The following is a 16210-nucleotide window of genomic DNA, read 5'->3' on the forward strand; positions in this document are numbered from 1 at the left end:
AGGTCTGCAGGTGTCCCGTCCTCTCTCCATTTCTTTCTGTCCTATCCAACAACACTGACATGAATAACAACAATAATAACTACAACAGTAAAACAACAAGGGCAACAAAAGGGAATAAATAAATATTAAATAAAAAATGACTATTAGAGATGTAATAATGGTGCACGAGATTGCAGGACAGCAGGTATGATGTTCTGTGTGAAAATGTGAAAGCTTTGCAGAGCTTAGGGGAGCTCTCCCATCCTTGGATGGAGGTCTGGAAAGACACCCCACTTGTTAGCCTCTCTCCTTAGAGAGATGAGCCAAGAGGGAAAAGTCTCCCAGACTCAGTTTCTCCTTGTTAGTCTCTCAAGCTCACAGAAAGCCTACAGGCCTCTCACACTTAGTTCCCCTGCTAGCAGGCCAAATGGCTGCCTGCTTTAGGGTTCACTCAAAGTTCATGACAGTCACTCAAAGCTCACACATCCACTTCACCTTTTGATCATAAAGGAGAACACTCTATCATATACCCCCAACACCAGACAGTGAAAAACCCCAAATCCTATTTCCTTGTGTCCTCTGATATCTATGATTTACATCAAGATTTTGTTTTTCTTCTTCTCTCCCTCACCTTACTAGTTTAACCCCTCTGCTTCTCTCAAATGCCTTTGGATAATTAACCTGCCTGCATCATGGAGACTAATCGTTTTGACCTTTATGTATCTCATCAATTCTTATCATCCCAGCCCCCTACCATAGGGGCAAGCTGACCTTTAAGAAACCTGTAATTTCTGACACATGTGAAAAATGTTCTTTGTTTAACTCTCTATATAAACCTGTACCTATCTCCAAATAAATGAGTGTTCATACCAGAGTACTCCCAGAGTCCTCCTTTCTGTATCACACAGTCACTAGAACTGGTGAGGGAGGATCGGAGACTTACCCCCTGGCTGGATCCACTCCACGTGAGTGCCCGCACTGGTCCACGTGGCATCCAGTCCAGAGTTTCATCTGGATTTCTTTTAAGCCTCTGTTTTCCATTCACCTGGGCATACAGATTGCTGAAAGCATCACTGTTCAGTCAGGAAGCTTTATTGAACATCTTCTGTTTGCCAAATCCCATTCTGCTGAAAGCGGTACCATGAGTTCCTACAGGCAAAGGCGCTTGCATGGGGTTTGTATTGGTGTGCGTGGGAGGGGGGGTAGGGCGGGGGTGTTAGAGACTTCTGATTTTTTTTTAAATATAAAACATTTGTTGCCAGGGGTGCGAGAGGAAAGAAACAAAGCAACGGGAAGAGAGCCTATGTGAGCAGCCATACAGCGTGCCCAGGAAAGGTCTTCCTGAGTAGGCTTGTGTTGTTTTTTTTTTTGATATTTATTTATTTCCTTTTGTTGCCCTTGTTTTGTTGTTGTAGTTATTATTGTTGTTGATGATGTTGTTGTTGGATAGGACAGAGATAAATGGAGAGAGGAGGGGAAGACAGAGAGGGGGAGAGAAAGACAGACACCTGCAGACCTGCTTCACCGCCTGTGAAGCGACTCCCCTGCAGGTGGGGAGTCGGGTGCTCGAACCGGGATCCTTACGCTGATCCTTGTGGTTTGTGTCACTTGCACTTAACCCGCTTCGCTACTGCCCGACTCCCAGGCTTGTGTTTTAACAGAGTCCAGTTGAAGCAAGGAAAAGAGCTAGGAAGTGTGGTGGGGAGGCAGGCATCTTTCCCTCCATTGCCTTCAAACCCTTGCCCCTCTCAACTGTCTGGGGAATATCCTTTAAAAAGGTCTATGGGGATTTTTTTGGTTCCAGACTGGTTGCAAGTACTTTGTTTGGTACCAACAGAAGGACCAGACCCTTGGAGTCACTGAAAAACCTGCCTTGAAGAGAGCAGACTCGCAAACTGAGCTCACGGGGTGGAGCCAAGATGGTGACTCTGAAGCAGCTGCTGGCTTGAGCTCTGACAATTGCTGCAAAGCTTCGGATCCTGGCCTTCAGCAGGATGGTGAACAAGACGTTCTAAGCGTGACATCAAGGAGCAGGAACCTCACATTTCCACTATAGAGCCATATTTCCCCCACTTCTGGAACCTTAGGGTGGATCCCACTTTCCTGCATGCTTCTCTCAATTCAAATCAAGTAATATTGCATCCTCCGATCGGATTGCAACCTAATCAATGCAGCGAGTGCCACCCCAGCATGCTTCACTTCAGACTGTGTCCAGAGACTTCAGGAGTGGAATGACAACCCTTCAGCTTCATCACTCGGCCACCAGGTCCCGGTTGCCAGCTTGATGCCGACCAGACTTCCCTGGACAGATGACCCCACCAGTGTGTCCTGGAGCTCAGCTTCCCCAGAGACCCACCCTACTAGGGAAAGAGAGAGGCAGACTGGGAGTATGGACCTACCAGTCAACACCCATGTTCAGCGGGAAGCAATTACAGAAGCCAGACCTTCCACCTTCTGCATCCCACAACAACCCTGGGTCCATGCTCCCAGAGGAATAGAGAATGGGAAAGCTATCAGGGGAGGGGATAGGATATGGAGATTGGGTGGTGGGAATTGTGTGGAGTTGTACCCCTCCTATCCTACAGTTTTATTAATGTCTCCTTTCTTAAATAGATCTTAAAGAAATCACCATGGACCCTCCTGAGCTCTCCAGAGGCTGGGCACGTAATCAAACCGGTGGGAGGCAGATTGACGAGAGAGAACAAATATATATATATATATATATATATTTAAAATTCTCTTTATTCATTGATTGGATAGAGACTGCCAGAAATTGAGATGGAAGGGGGAAGCAGAGAGGGAGAGAGACAGAGAGACACCTGCAACACTGCTTCACCACTCACAAAGCTTTCTCCCTGCAGGTGGGAACCAGGGGCTCGAAATTGGGACCTTGTACACTGTAACGTGTGCTCAACCAAGTGTGCCACCACCCAGCCCTGGGAAAAAAGTATGAAGGACACGTCTCCTGCAGGCGAGAGACCCAGAAATTATAAGGAAGTCCCCATGTGCATGCAGTCACTATCTTTTCAATAGCTTATGAAAGATAAGCTATTTAAAACTTAGAGGACTCAGGAGTTGGGCGGTGGCGCATCAGGTTAAGCGCACGTGGTACAAAGCACAAGGACCAACGTAAAGATCCCGGTTCGAGCCCCCGGCTCCCCATGTGCAGGGGAGTCACTTCACAAGCGGTGAAGCAGGTCTGCAGGTGTCTTTCTCTCCCCTTTCTGTCTTCTCCTCCTCTCTCCATTTCTCTCTGTCCTATCCAATAATGACATCAATAACCACAACCAGGCTACAACAACAAAGGCAACAAAAGGGAAAATAAATAGATAAATATAAAAAATAAAAGTACAAGTTAGAGGACTTTTGCTAGAAGTGTCAGCAAGGTTACCAAAGCATGTAGAGTAGCACAGATTGTGCAGAGCTTAGCTCTGCCTTCTCCACCGAAGGTGATCCTTCTGTCTTGAGGGTTCCTTCCATGAAATTAACCTTTAGGCAACAGCAATTTTTTGAAGAAGGGTAGGTGGCAGAATTGTGCTGCCTTGCATGCCATGGAATCATCAAGAGAGAGTCACATTTGATTCAATATGTCCTCTGTTGTGTGCTGCCGCCTGGCCCCTTAATTGTGATGCCTCAACTTGGAAGACTTTAAATAGCATCGCAAACCTGACATGTCCACACGCACGCCTTTGTGCTTGTGCAAGCTGAGTATGATTCTCCCTTTCTTTGCCATCAGTACTCCATGCCGCTTTGTGTCTACACAGTGTATTAACGAAACCCAGGATGTTCTTTTGTACAATCCTAGATAGCTTGATGGTACTAAGACCACCTCACTGAACCTCACTGAATAGGACGCTATTCTTCTTTTTTTATTTTTTTTTTATTTTTAAATTTTTTATTTAAGAAAGGATTAGTGAACAAAAGCATAAGGTAGGAGGGGTACAACTCCACACAATTCCCACCACCCAATCTCCATATCCCACCCCCTCCCATGATAGCTTTCCCATTCTCTAGCCCTCTGGGAGCATGGACCCAGGGTCATTGAGGGTTGCAGAAGGTAGAAAGTCTGGCTTCTGTAATTGCTTCCCCGCTGAACATGGGCGTTGACTGGTCGGTCCATACTCACAGTCTGCCTCTCTCTTTCCCTAGTAAGGTGTGTCTCTGGGGAAGCTGAGCTCCAGGACACATTGGTGGGGTCTTCAATCCAGGGAAGCCTAGCCAGCATCCTGGTGGCATCTGGAACCTGGTGATTGAAAAGAGAGTTAACATATAAAGCCAAACAATTTGTTGAGCAATCATGGATCCCAAGCTTGGAATAGTGGAGAGGAAGTGTTAGGGAGGTACTCACTGCAAACTCCAAACTGAATCTTTTTAATATATAGGCTACGTATTTGATATGCGGACTCTCTCAAAAGCCTAGACCAAGTAGATTAGAAGCTTCCAATAGCACAGCTATATATAAGATACTGGGTACTGTACAGCAAACCATAACAAAGGGACTTTTCAAAGTTAACCCAATTAACAAATAATGTGATAATAATGTTAACTATTGATTGTCTTTTGGAACCCTAAGACAGCAGGAACCTCACATCTTCACTATAGAGCCTCTACTTCCCCCAGTCCTGGCACCCTTGGATAGGGCCCACTTTCCCGTATGCATCTCCCAATCCAAACCAAATAATATTGCATCCGCTGATCACAACCTAACCAAAGGACGCTATTCTTCTAATGAAGTCCTGAGGAATTGCTTTAAGAATTTGCACAGAGGGTGGCCTTTCCCTATATTTTCTTCCTTCCTTTGTTTCTACTTTTTCTTTTTCCCAGTGCACTACTCAGCTCTGGCTTATGGTGGTGCATGGCATAGAACCTAGACTTTGGAGCCTCAGGCAGGAGTGTCTCTGCGTAAACATTATGCTATCTACATCCACCCTCCACATACATTTTCTGGGGCTACTTTAGAAATCTTAAATTCATCTTTGGTAGGTAAAAGATGAGATCCCTTTGTGGAATACAAGTTCACAGGACATGCCTCAGGGTTAATAGCTTAGTAGTTATTTGTCAAATAAGGGTTCTTTCATTATATTTGCTATATTGTCATTCTGTAATAATGTAATAAAATGCATCTTTATTTAGTAATTTTGAAAACAACAGACGTGAGCATGGAAATCCAGACATTGAGAATACGCAACAAATGAGATGTTTTGCTCTATAGTTTTGTGAAAAGAAACTCTTTTTCTTGGGGCGGTAGCATAGCGGGTTAAGCACACATGGCACGAAGCGCAAGGACTGGTGTAAGGACCCTTCTTTGTCCCCCGTCTCCCCACCTGCAGGGGAGTTGCTTCACAGGCCGTGAAGCAGGTCTGCAGGTGTCTCTCTTTCTCTTCCCCTCTCTGTCTTCCCCTCCTCTCTCCATTTCTCTCTGTCCCATCCAACAACAACAACAACAGTTAAAAAAGAAACTATTTTCTTATGTCATTGAAGCTTTCTTTTATAGGTATCCCTCTATATGATTGATGACCTTTACTTCTTAGTAGGTCCATAATTAAATATCCTAGATGAATATAGTCATCTTTTCAAAGAATAGAAAATGATTTGTCAAGGCTTTTGAAGCACATTCTGTAGTTGCTAAATCTATCCTTTATGGATTTGGATGCAAACTGTGTTCAATTAGTTTAAATTTTGCACTTTGATCCTCTCTCAATTTATCTCTGTCCTATGCAATAAAATGGGGAAATGACCTTGAGGAGCAGTGGATTTATAGTACAGGCAGTGAGCCATAGTGATAACCCTGGAGGCCAAAAAAAATAAAAAAGATTTTGCGCTCTAAGTGTATAGTATCTAACAAGTGAATTATGTGTAGCTATTGCTACGCAGCATAAGAAATGTCTCTTGCCATAGTTTTTGAGAAAATGTATTCACAAGGGAAGGAACAGACACCACTTATGAGATGGTCCTTCTCTGAAGACAATGCCTGGCACGACCATTCAGAGCAATATTCTTCTCCAGTTTTGACCCAAGGCGCAATGTGTTTAGAGTGTCCTGCATTTGGTATCATGCGTCCTTTCTGCCGTCCCCAGGCTAACGACACTCTCATGGCGAGCCTGAGTATACTATTAAGCTTCAAAAGAAAAAAGTGGCTAAAGAGGGTATTAAAATACATACAATTGAGCCAACAGGAAAAATATTCATTTCTGCAAGCCTGAGAGTACTCACAGAATGCCAAAATTAAAGGTCAGCTTAGGAAGGAGCTCTGTAAAGTGAAGCTTATGAACAAGCATATATTCTATATGGAAAGAAAAATCAATTGTGTGTCAGAGTGGTGCTTTTAAAGAAGTACTTTAGTTTTCTAATAAAAATGCGAAATGCATGAACATGTGTTGAGACCTAGTGTGTGGCTTCTTGGACTCCCCCTCCCCACTGACTCCCTATGTGAAAGAAAGGCCAGGGAAATTCTTAAACTTTTAAAATGGAAAATAAAGTGGAGGCATTATGTGGAAATATGGGGAAATGAAAGGTCCCAAGTAGATCTAATTACATTAAATAACAGAAGGAAAAATGGTGAGAAAATGGTCTCTCTAGCCTTTTGTTCTTAGGATCAAAATCTTCATTCCTGGTCATTGGTGGGACCCATTTAGTTACCAAGTTTCATTGAACAAAATCTAAACTCAAATTAATCCCAAATCAGTGAAAATATGAACCATCCCACCTCAGATGGGATTTCAGTGTAGTTATTTTCCCTTTAATATCAGAAAATGGTGAGAGCAGAGCCATTTTCAGAGCCCCACATAAAGTTAGGTAGTTCTTTTCTCAAGAATCAGAAGAAACAGAATATGTGTGGGTTTTTTTTTTTCCATTTTAGTGATGCATTTTATTATAAAATTTGACAGAAGCAACCAAGGAGAGAGAGCAGAGAAAGCCCCAGAGACGCCTGATTTTCTTAGCTGACAAAAACCCAGCCTCACTTGCCACAATTTTTCTTTTCTTGCTATATTTATTTTGTATATGATCTGACTGAGAGCTGAGAAGGAAAGAAAAATACATTCTGCTGTTTTCAACTAAAAGACAGGTTTGAAATGCTTTTACAAGGTTATTTCTGACATAATTTCTCTTTTATTTTTCAAAGAGTAAATTTTCTGAGATTTCTAAATCAACATTCTGCCCATAAGTCAGGGAATCTAAGTGGAGCAGCAGACAAACTGTGAACCCCACGGACATACTGAATGATACATGTAAGGATAAGAAAGGACTTGTGTGAAGGTTCCCGAAGGAAGCTTGAGGGCCTTGGCTTGGAGTGATGGAGTTAGAGACAGACACAAAGTTAGCTGTCCACCTACTGGCTGCTCCACAGCTCTGGCCCTGCTTCAGTGTCTGCCCAAAGATTTATGGGAAAGTCCTCTGGGAAGGCATGACCTGGGAGAGCCCAGTGCTGTCACAGGTGTGCAAGTGTCCTCATAGTGACAAAGCACATTCATGTCTCCAAGGGCAGGAGATAGAAAGAGTATAGCTAGATATCAAGGGCACTGCTAAGTATCTTTGTGACTGTGTGAATGTGCTTTGACAATGTTCAGATTAAGGCTTCTGATCTGTGACCTGCCAACACCCATGTCCAGTGGAGAAGCAATTACAGAAACCAGAACTCCTACCTTCTGCACCTCTAAAATTTTATTGGTCCATACTCCCCAGTGTGGGGAGAAATAATGGGGGAAGTTGAACAGAGGGCTCTGAACTTCAACTTCATCAGGACTTGGAGAAAAAAATAAGGACATTTGGAAGTAGTATTAGGTATAGGTGTGACTTATAAAGGAAGGGGAGATGGGAATAAAATGGGCACATCTATATAAATATAGACAGATAGTTTTAGAAATAATAGTTAACCCATATCTGTGACCTTGGGAGAATGACTGATGTTTCCAGTGGAGGGATGAGGACACAGCACTCTGGGGTAAGAATGGTGCAGAATCATACATACCCCTGTTATCTTAGGATTTTTGTAAATCAATATTAAGACACTAATCATTATTTTAAAAAAAAATGACTTCTGATGGGCAGGGAAAAAAAGGATTCCTGGAGCCATGATCTTTGCACATACTTTTCCAAAAAGGAAATGATCTTTACGTTGTGAGTACTAGGACCTGAAGACGCCCAGATCCCTCTGAGTCGATCCACAGGTGCGACTGCCTTGGGTGGTGGGTGTTCTTTTCTCCACAGCTTCAGGTGACATTTGCAGAAGGGTCTCTTCATTTCAGTTTGCACAGACCATTAAGCTGGCATCATTGGTGGGCTACATCCGTGAGGTTTTGAGATGGGAAAAACTAGGTCTGTGAAGTGTCTGGTAATGCTAATTGTGGTCCTTTGGCGCACCAGATTCGATCTTGACTTGTTTGAGAATGAAGAGTGTAGGATGGCCGATGGTAATTTTCATATTGTGGGAAATCTACAGCCTGGATATTCACCGGCAGAAAATAACAAGGCAGTGGTGCAGAACATGGTGAAACGTGACAGAACTGTAAGCAAGTTCACCGTCACTACTGTCCTCTCAGCAGTGCTTTGGCAGAGTAGTGAGCACTTGTAATTATTGGGGCAGTGAAGCTGATTCCTTATTTGTGAACCCCAAAGGATTACATCTTGTGCCTGACTTCTACTGCTGAGATTCACCCCTAAAATGTCAAGGATCTTGCTGGCTTTAGCATTTTCAAGTCTGGGCATGCAGCCGTTAACGACACATAGTTCGGATTTACCTGTTTTTAAACTTTTAACAGAATTTTGTGCCATATATTCTTTGGCACGCTACTGCGCTTTGAATTCGTCTGGATTCTTACTTAGCTTTTGCCTTTTATCACTGCATGGTGTAATGGATTCAGATTGTGTGACTCTGTTTCCACTTACTGCTGTTTGATACTGGCTCTTTCTTCTGGTGAGTGGAAGTTATCACAGTGCTGTTTTGATCTCTTACTGCACGTGTGTAGAGAATTCTTTACAGTTGCATGTGTGTGTGTAAGCGTGTGTGTACACATGCTGGGTCCTGGTGTGTGTTGAAAAGATGGTACAGCTGTCTGTGCCTGTAATTCCAGCTGCCCCACACTATTACAACCAGTTGTTGCCTTCAGACCATTGTGATTTGCAGAACTGCTAGCTGTTTGGTGGGAAAATGGTTTTCGTTTGGTGTTTCTCATAGACTAATGAATGTGAATGTTTTGTGTTCATGTCTGTAAACCCCTGTGCTTAGTGACTGGATGTTCCCTTTTTTAAAGCGTCTGTTCAAGTGTGTTTCACGATTTTTCTTGTGATGTGTGTAATTTTCTTCTTGATATTGTAGAGTTCATTTTACATTCTGAGTATAGATTTTTTTTTTTGCTAGTTTTACACATTTCAAAAACCCTTCCCCATGATGTTTTTTCATTTGCTTCACCTCATCTGAAGTGGATGAGTCATTTCTTCTTGATAATCAATAATTTCTATTTCATTTATATCTTTTCCTAAAATTTGAAGATGCTGTCCTAGTTATACACTTAGGGTTTTGCTGACTTTAGACGGTTGATTTTTAGCATACAGGTCTGCAGTGCACCTGCTATTGATCCACTGATTGGTTTTGGTATCACGATGACTATGGTCCTGTTCACTGATTCCACACAGCTATTTACCCCTTGCAGTGTCGGATGTTTTCCTACCCTTCTTTACGCACAAATCTACTATGCCATTTTTCATCAGAGAAATATCCTAAGGGTATGAGGTCCTTGCTGGATTCCATACTCTGTTTTGTTGGTCCATTTCTTATCTCTTTGGCCAAACCAAACTGTGGCAATTGTGGATTTATTATAAGCCCTTATACCTCTAGAGAAATTACTCAATATTGTGATTCTTTGAATATATCTTGGTTCTTTGATTTTCACATAAGCGTTTGAATGGATTGGTCATTTCACACATACCAATATTAAAATGTTAGTTTAGGAATATATGTCCTCAGTATGTACGTTTATGGGAGAATCGGCTTTTTTACAATATTGGTTCCCCCAGTCCATAGAATACTATCTATCTAGGTTTATTTGCCCCTCTGGCAGTCTCAGTTAAATGTTCTGACATGCCAAGACTGGATTAATCATTAAGAATAGTTTATTCTCATATTAGTGATAGTCAGATGATTTTCTTTCTAATTTTAATTCAAAGGACTATACATTATTGGGTATCTTGTTGAATGCACTGATCTTAGCTTTCTTTTTTATTTGTTATTTACAGGACTTCACCACTCTGGACTGGCATTTTTTTTTTTCAAATAGAAAGATTGAGGAAGTCAGAGGGAGAGGGAGAGCTACCCTAGCACTTCCCTCCCTCCGTGCAGCAGAGGCCAGAGCACACCTGCAGCCAGGTGGGGTGGCAGGATGCTCTCCCAGGTGAGCCCTCCTGCCAGCTCCAAAATCACCTTAAAATGTGTTTAAACTTCCTTCCATTATCGTTTTTTTAAATTTTTTATATTTATTTTCCCTTTTGTTGCCCTTGTTGTTTTTTATTGTTGTAGTAGTTATTATTGTTGTTATTTATGTCATTGTTAAATAGGACAGAGAGAAATGAAGAGAGGAGGGAAGACAGAGAGGGGGAGAGAAAGACAGACACCTGTAAAGCGACTCCCCTGCAGGTAGGGAGCCAGGGGCTCAAACTGGGATCCTTGAGCTGGTCCTTGCGCTTTGCACCACCTGCTCTTAACTCGCTGCGCTACCACCAGTCTCCCCCATCATCTTGTTTTACTGCACTGACAAGGGACTCTAGACAGTGATATTTATATAGTTACTTACTTATTTGCCACCGAGGTGGGGAGAGAGAGTGCAAGAGACCACAGCGCCAAATCTACCTTTAACATACAAGGACTGAGAGTTTGAACCAAGGATGCACACGTAGCACAGCAGGACACAGTTCTAGTGAGCTGTTTTGTTGGCCTTTATTATTATTTTAATTTTTATTGATTAAAAAGAAAACACTGACAAAAACCATAGGATAAAGGGGTACAGAGCTCAATGGGTTAAGCACACGTGGCACAAAGCACAAGGACCAGCGTAAGGATCCTGGTTTGAGCCCCCGGCTCCCCACCTGCAGGGGAGTCGCTTCACAGGCTGTGTGGCAGGTCTGCAGGTGTCTGTATTTCTCTCCCTCTCTGTCTTCCCCTCCTCTCTCCATTTCTCTCTGTCCTATCCAACAACGATGACATCAACAACAACAAGAATAACTACAACAATAAAAAAAAAAAAAGAAGGTATAACCCCACTCTGGAGAATTGGAGCTCCAGGACACATTGGTGGGGTCATCTGTCCAGGGAACTCAGGTTGGCATCATGTTAGCATCTGGAATCTGGTGGCTGAAAAAAAGAGTTAAAATATAGAGCCAAACAAATTGTTGACTAATCATGAGCCTAAAGGCTGGAATAGTGCAGATGAAGAGTTGGGGGTTAGAACACTGTTGCCTAGGTGTCGCTTCATGCCCCCTCTTTTATTATAACAATTTCTTATTGAGCATTCAAATGATTTGCATGTTGAAACATTCAAATGATTCTTCTCAATGTCTTAATAGACTGAAGCCCAACGTTGAATATAAAAATGCTGAAGAAGCTTTTCTTTCTTGGGAGGCTGCCAACCTATGTACGGTAGGTAGTCCTTTTTACAGAATTCATGTATTGATACTTTTGAAAATTTTCAAAGTTGTTTCTTACCTGTGATCAAAGTTGAAATGAGCCTTATCCCCTTGAATTTTCCCTTGTTGGTTTCTGATACTAAAGATGTTTACAGGGAGCTGCGCAGTGTGCACGTGCAGCAGGGTAAGGGCACATGGCACAAAGTGCACGGACTGGCCTCAGGATCCCAGTTCGAGCCCCCGGCTCTCCACCTGTAGGGGGTTTTGCTTCACAAGTGGTGAAGCAGGTCTGCATGTGTCTATCTTTCTCTCCCCCTCTCTGTCTTTCCCTCCTCTCTCCATTTCTCTCTGTCCTATCCAACAACAATGACAGCAATAACAACAACAATTATTATGATGATAAACAAGGGCCAAAAAAGAAAAAATTTAAAAAAGATCTTTACTTTTTTTCCATCTTTTTAGATTAATTGTGTAAAATAGAAACTGATTTTTTTTTTTCTTAACAAAAGAAATATCCTCAGTGAGGACTTCTGAGCCTACACTGTTGTTTCTAGGCTATCTCTATTTGGCATGAGTGTTCAGGGATGTATTACGGTGACCAGTTGAATGACAGTAAGTGAATGGATAGGTGGTCTCGGGAAACTTGCTTGTTCCATGTTTGGAGTCAGGTTCAAGTTGTACTCGAGTTGGAATTCCAGTTCATGTAGCTGTAAAAATCCTGAATACAACAGTGAAAAAAATGATAGTTATTTGATGACTTCTTAATTATAATTGATCCCTATGATGTGGATCTGAGTTTTTCAGCCTGAGGAGAATTTTCTACAAGCTCTCTCTTCCTTTGGCATCCCTAATCCAAACACATCAACTTGGAGCTTCCTTCTTTCTTCATGGGTAGGAAAAAAAAAGACAAAGGGGGGCTGGGCGGTAGCGCAGCAGGTTAAGCACACATGGCGCTAAGTGCAAGGACTGGCATAAAGATCCCGGTTCAAGCTCCCAGCTCCCCACTTGCAGGGGGTTCGCGTCACAGGCAATGAAGCAGGTCTGCAGGTGTCTGTCTTTCTCTCCTCCTCTCTGTTTTCCCCTCCTCTCTTGATTTCCAACAACAGCTATAACAACAGTAATGATAACAACTACAACAAGGGCAACAACAAGGACAGCAAAATGGAAAAAAAAAAATAGCCTCCAGGAGCAGTGGATTCATAGTGCTGGCACTGAGCCCCAGTAATAACCCTGGAGGCAAAAAAAAAAAAAGACAATCTGGTAAGGACAAGACCAGAGAATTAGTCTATCCATATAGCATCCAGCCATCTAATAGTTACTTTTATTTATTTATTTTTCCTTCATACCCCACTTCTCAGATGACATACATACACATGTGCAGATATGCCCAACCCAACACTAGCTGTGAATGTCTTCATGTAGATAGCTTCCAGTAGCAGCATAATGACCATATCACAATAGGGTCTCTGGGTTTGACTGCTCTGGGTTGACTTCTTCAAGATGGAAAGAGTTGACAGGCCTTGAGAGAGGTGATAAGACACCACCACACTAAAGTTTGTCTCGGTGAAGTGGAGGCTGGGCTTGCAGCTTGCAGTCATGGGCCAAGCATATGACACACAGACACACTTCCCAGTGAGCTATCTTGTCAGTCTATTGTCATTTCTTATTGGTAAGTAGCCTTCTTTTTCTTTATTTGTTGAGTTGAGGACTGACATCTCAATAGTACAGATAAAATATTTATACCCTTCTTTAAAAAAACTGTAATATACTGCAACAAGTTCTCCACATACTGGGGACACTTGCTGAATATCAATGCCCAGGAAAGTTCTCCATGGAGGCATTGGGAAGAAATGCATGAGTAGGCAATATATCTCCTGGCCCCAAATTGTTTATAAAGGAAAATTTCCTTTGCAGTGCTGAAAATTACAGCCATCTATACACTGAAGGGGCTCACTAATCCACCTGTCTCCTGGCATTGTTTGTGAACACACAGTGAAATGGTGTTTTAAAATAGCTCTTGCAATATGCCATGGGTGTTAGTCTCTGCTCAGTAAATGGTGGTAATTTACTTTGCTTTTTTATTGTCCTCTCTCAGATCTTTCAAATCTACAGCAACACTGACAGGTGCCCCCATCCCCTCTGCAGTCAATAAATTCTCTTTGCACCCTGAGGGAATCTAGAATTTTCTTGACTAATTGGCATGCATAACAGAAGAAGGATGACCATAGCTGATAATGGAGGGCCAAAAGAATTCTCTACTATCTTAGAAATACCAGTTTCCAGAGGGAGTAAAGGGGGAAATGTTGGGATATTGTACAGATGTGGTTGAACATTGGCAGGGCCCACAAACCACTGTATTTCCATGCAAGTATTATTTGCAGATCCCCACCACATTATCCCCTCAGGGTATTGTAATTCCCTCCAGCCAGCTAAAACTACAACAACTGCAATGAAGGAAGTTCCCAGAATGCCTTTTTCTTTTTTTCCACCCTCTTCCCTAGCCAATTCCATCCCGACTTGCCACTTCCGTTTTTACCCTATAAAACCCGCTGCTGTTCCTGATTTCACCCCTTTTTTTCTCTTCCACGTCCTGACCTGGAGAAGACCGGGAGAAGGGCTGGCGTGCATAGCGGGAGGCAACCATTTTGCTAGCTCCACGTGGCCTAAACCCACTGTGCTGACACTCGACTCTGGGGTGTCTGCATGAATAAAGATTTGCGTTCACGCTCCGCCAAGAGTTCCTGGTCTCTCTCTCTCCCGCGACACAACCCCGATAGGGAAGTATGAATATCTTGGTACTGTTTAGAAACTCTTCCTGATTTCTTTTGCTTTGGCTTATTGCATGCTCCATTTCTGCCATGAGCAGATAAAATCTTTGTGTGTTCTCTTTTTTTGAAGTAGATTCACAACAACAATATTACAAATCTTCTAGCCTGCAAACCAGCTTTCATTGTACAGTGAAAGGAGATTTGCACTTTTTAATAATAAAAACTTTTGAAGGGGTGTGGAGGAAACTTGTGACTTACTATATATCCACTTTTGTAGCCAGTTGGTAGATCTACTGATTGGGAAAAAGTCTCTGGGTAATTTTGTCAAAACAAACACCCAGGAATGTGAAGTCCTGGACATGATATTCTCCTTGTACTTGGATTTAAGAACATGGAGTCCAATATCTGTTTTAGTCTTGACTCTCTTCTTTCCAGTCAGAGTAAAGGACTTTGATTTCTGATGTCCAGTTTATACTTATGAAAGATGGAGCCTCACTAGAGGTTGATGGTGATTAGCAAGTGAATAATTCTTACAAGATGACCAAAGTGCTTGTTGGGCTGGGTGATGGCACACCTAGTTGAGCTCACAGCTCATAGTACGCAAGGAACTGGGATCAAGCCCTCCTTTCCCACCTGCAGGAGGGCAGATATAACAAGTGGTGAAGCAGTGCTGTAGGTGTTTCCCTCTCTCTCTCTCTCTCTCTCTCTCTCTCTCTCTCTCTCTTCAGAGCACTGCTCAGTTCTGGCTTATGATGGTGTGAGGGATTGAGCCTGGGACTTTGGAGCCTCAGGCATCAGTCTCTTTGCATAACCATTATGGTATCTACCTCCACCCTTTTCTCTCTCTTTTTTTATCTCTCCCTTCTCTCTCAATTTCTCTCTGTCTCTAGCCAAAATAATAAATAAACAAATAAACAACCAAATAAATGACCAGGGTGCCTAGCCAACTGTAAGCTTCATTAATCAACCATAGAGTCACCTTAAATTCTATCATCTGGTCTTAGGACCAAGCTTTGTAAAATGCCCCATTTACTACTGACATTTTAAAGGTGACTTTCATGCATCATCTGGAAAGATGCTGAAAAGCGGTAGTAGATGCAAGGGTTGGGTCACCTCATGGAGCTGCTGCCCCTCCTTTCTGTTCTAGTCCTAAATGGAAGGGTTTCAAGTTTGTAGTTTCTATAGAAGCTAATAGCCCGAGTTGTGAATCCCAGCTTGATGGTTGGATTTTATCACACACGTTATTTATTTGACATCTTTATTAGCAATTACTTTCATTTGATGGTGAGTCCAAATGCATATTGTGTTTGTGTCTATGGTTATATTAACTCTGTGGTGAAAGTCTTTCTCTGATCGTGCCGTAAAAAAACCTTTTCTTCCTTAGATCACAGGACTAGGTAAGCGTTTGCTCTGCCTTTGCTCCTCAGTTTCAAGATTTGACCAGTGATAAATATCTTTGGAATTCTGAGATTTAACTCCTTTCACACTCACTTAACTTGCTTAACTTAGTTCATTTAAGCTTCTGTGCAGGTCAACCTTGACAAGTAATTTAGAAGGTTGTCATATATGACAGGAAAGCTTCTGTGATCATAGATTTTCCACCCTATTAATATTGTCAACTGGACTGTTTCCTGACATTCTAAAATAAATGTGAGCTGTATTTGCTATTATTCAAAAGAAATCACTCAAGTGATCTGAGCGAAGAAGTATTTCACTGGTTAGTGTAAAAATTTTCAAGACATAAATGTTACATTTAGAAATTTTAGTGAGATAATTATTGAAGTGGGATTGGAATATTCTCTGCAGAGTTAAATTTGACTATCATGCTATACTTTCTTCAACTAAGT

Source organism: Erinaceus europaeus, chromosome 19 (assembly GCF_950295315.1).
Source record: "Erinaceus europaeus chromosome 19, mEriEur2.1, whole genome shotgun sequence".
NCBI classification, from domain to species: domain Eukaryota; kingdom Metazoa; phylum Chordata; class Mammalia; order Eulipotyphla; family Erinaceidae; genus Erinaceus; species Erinaceus europaeus.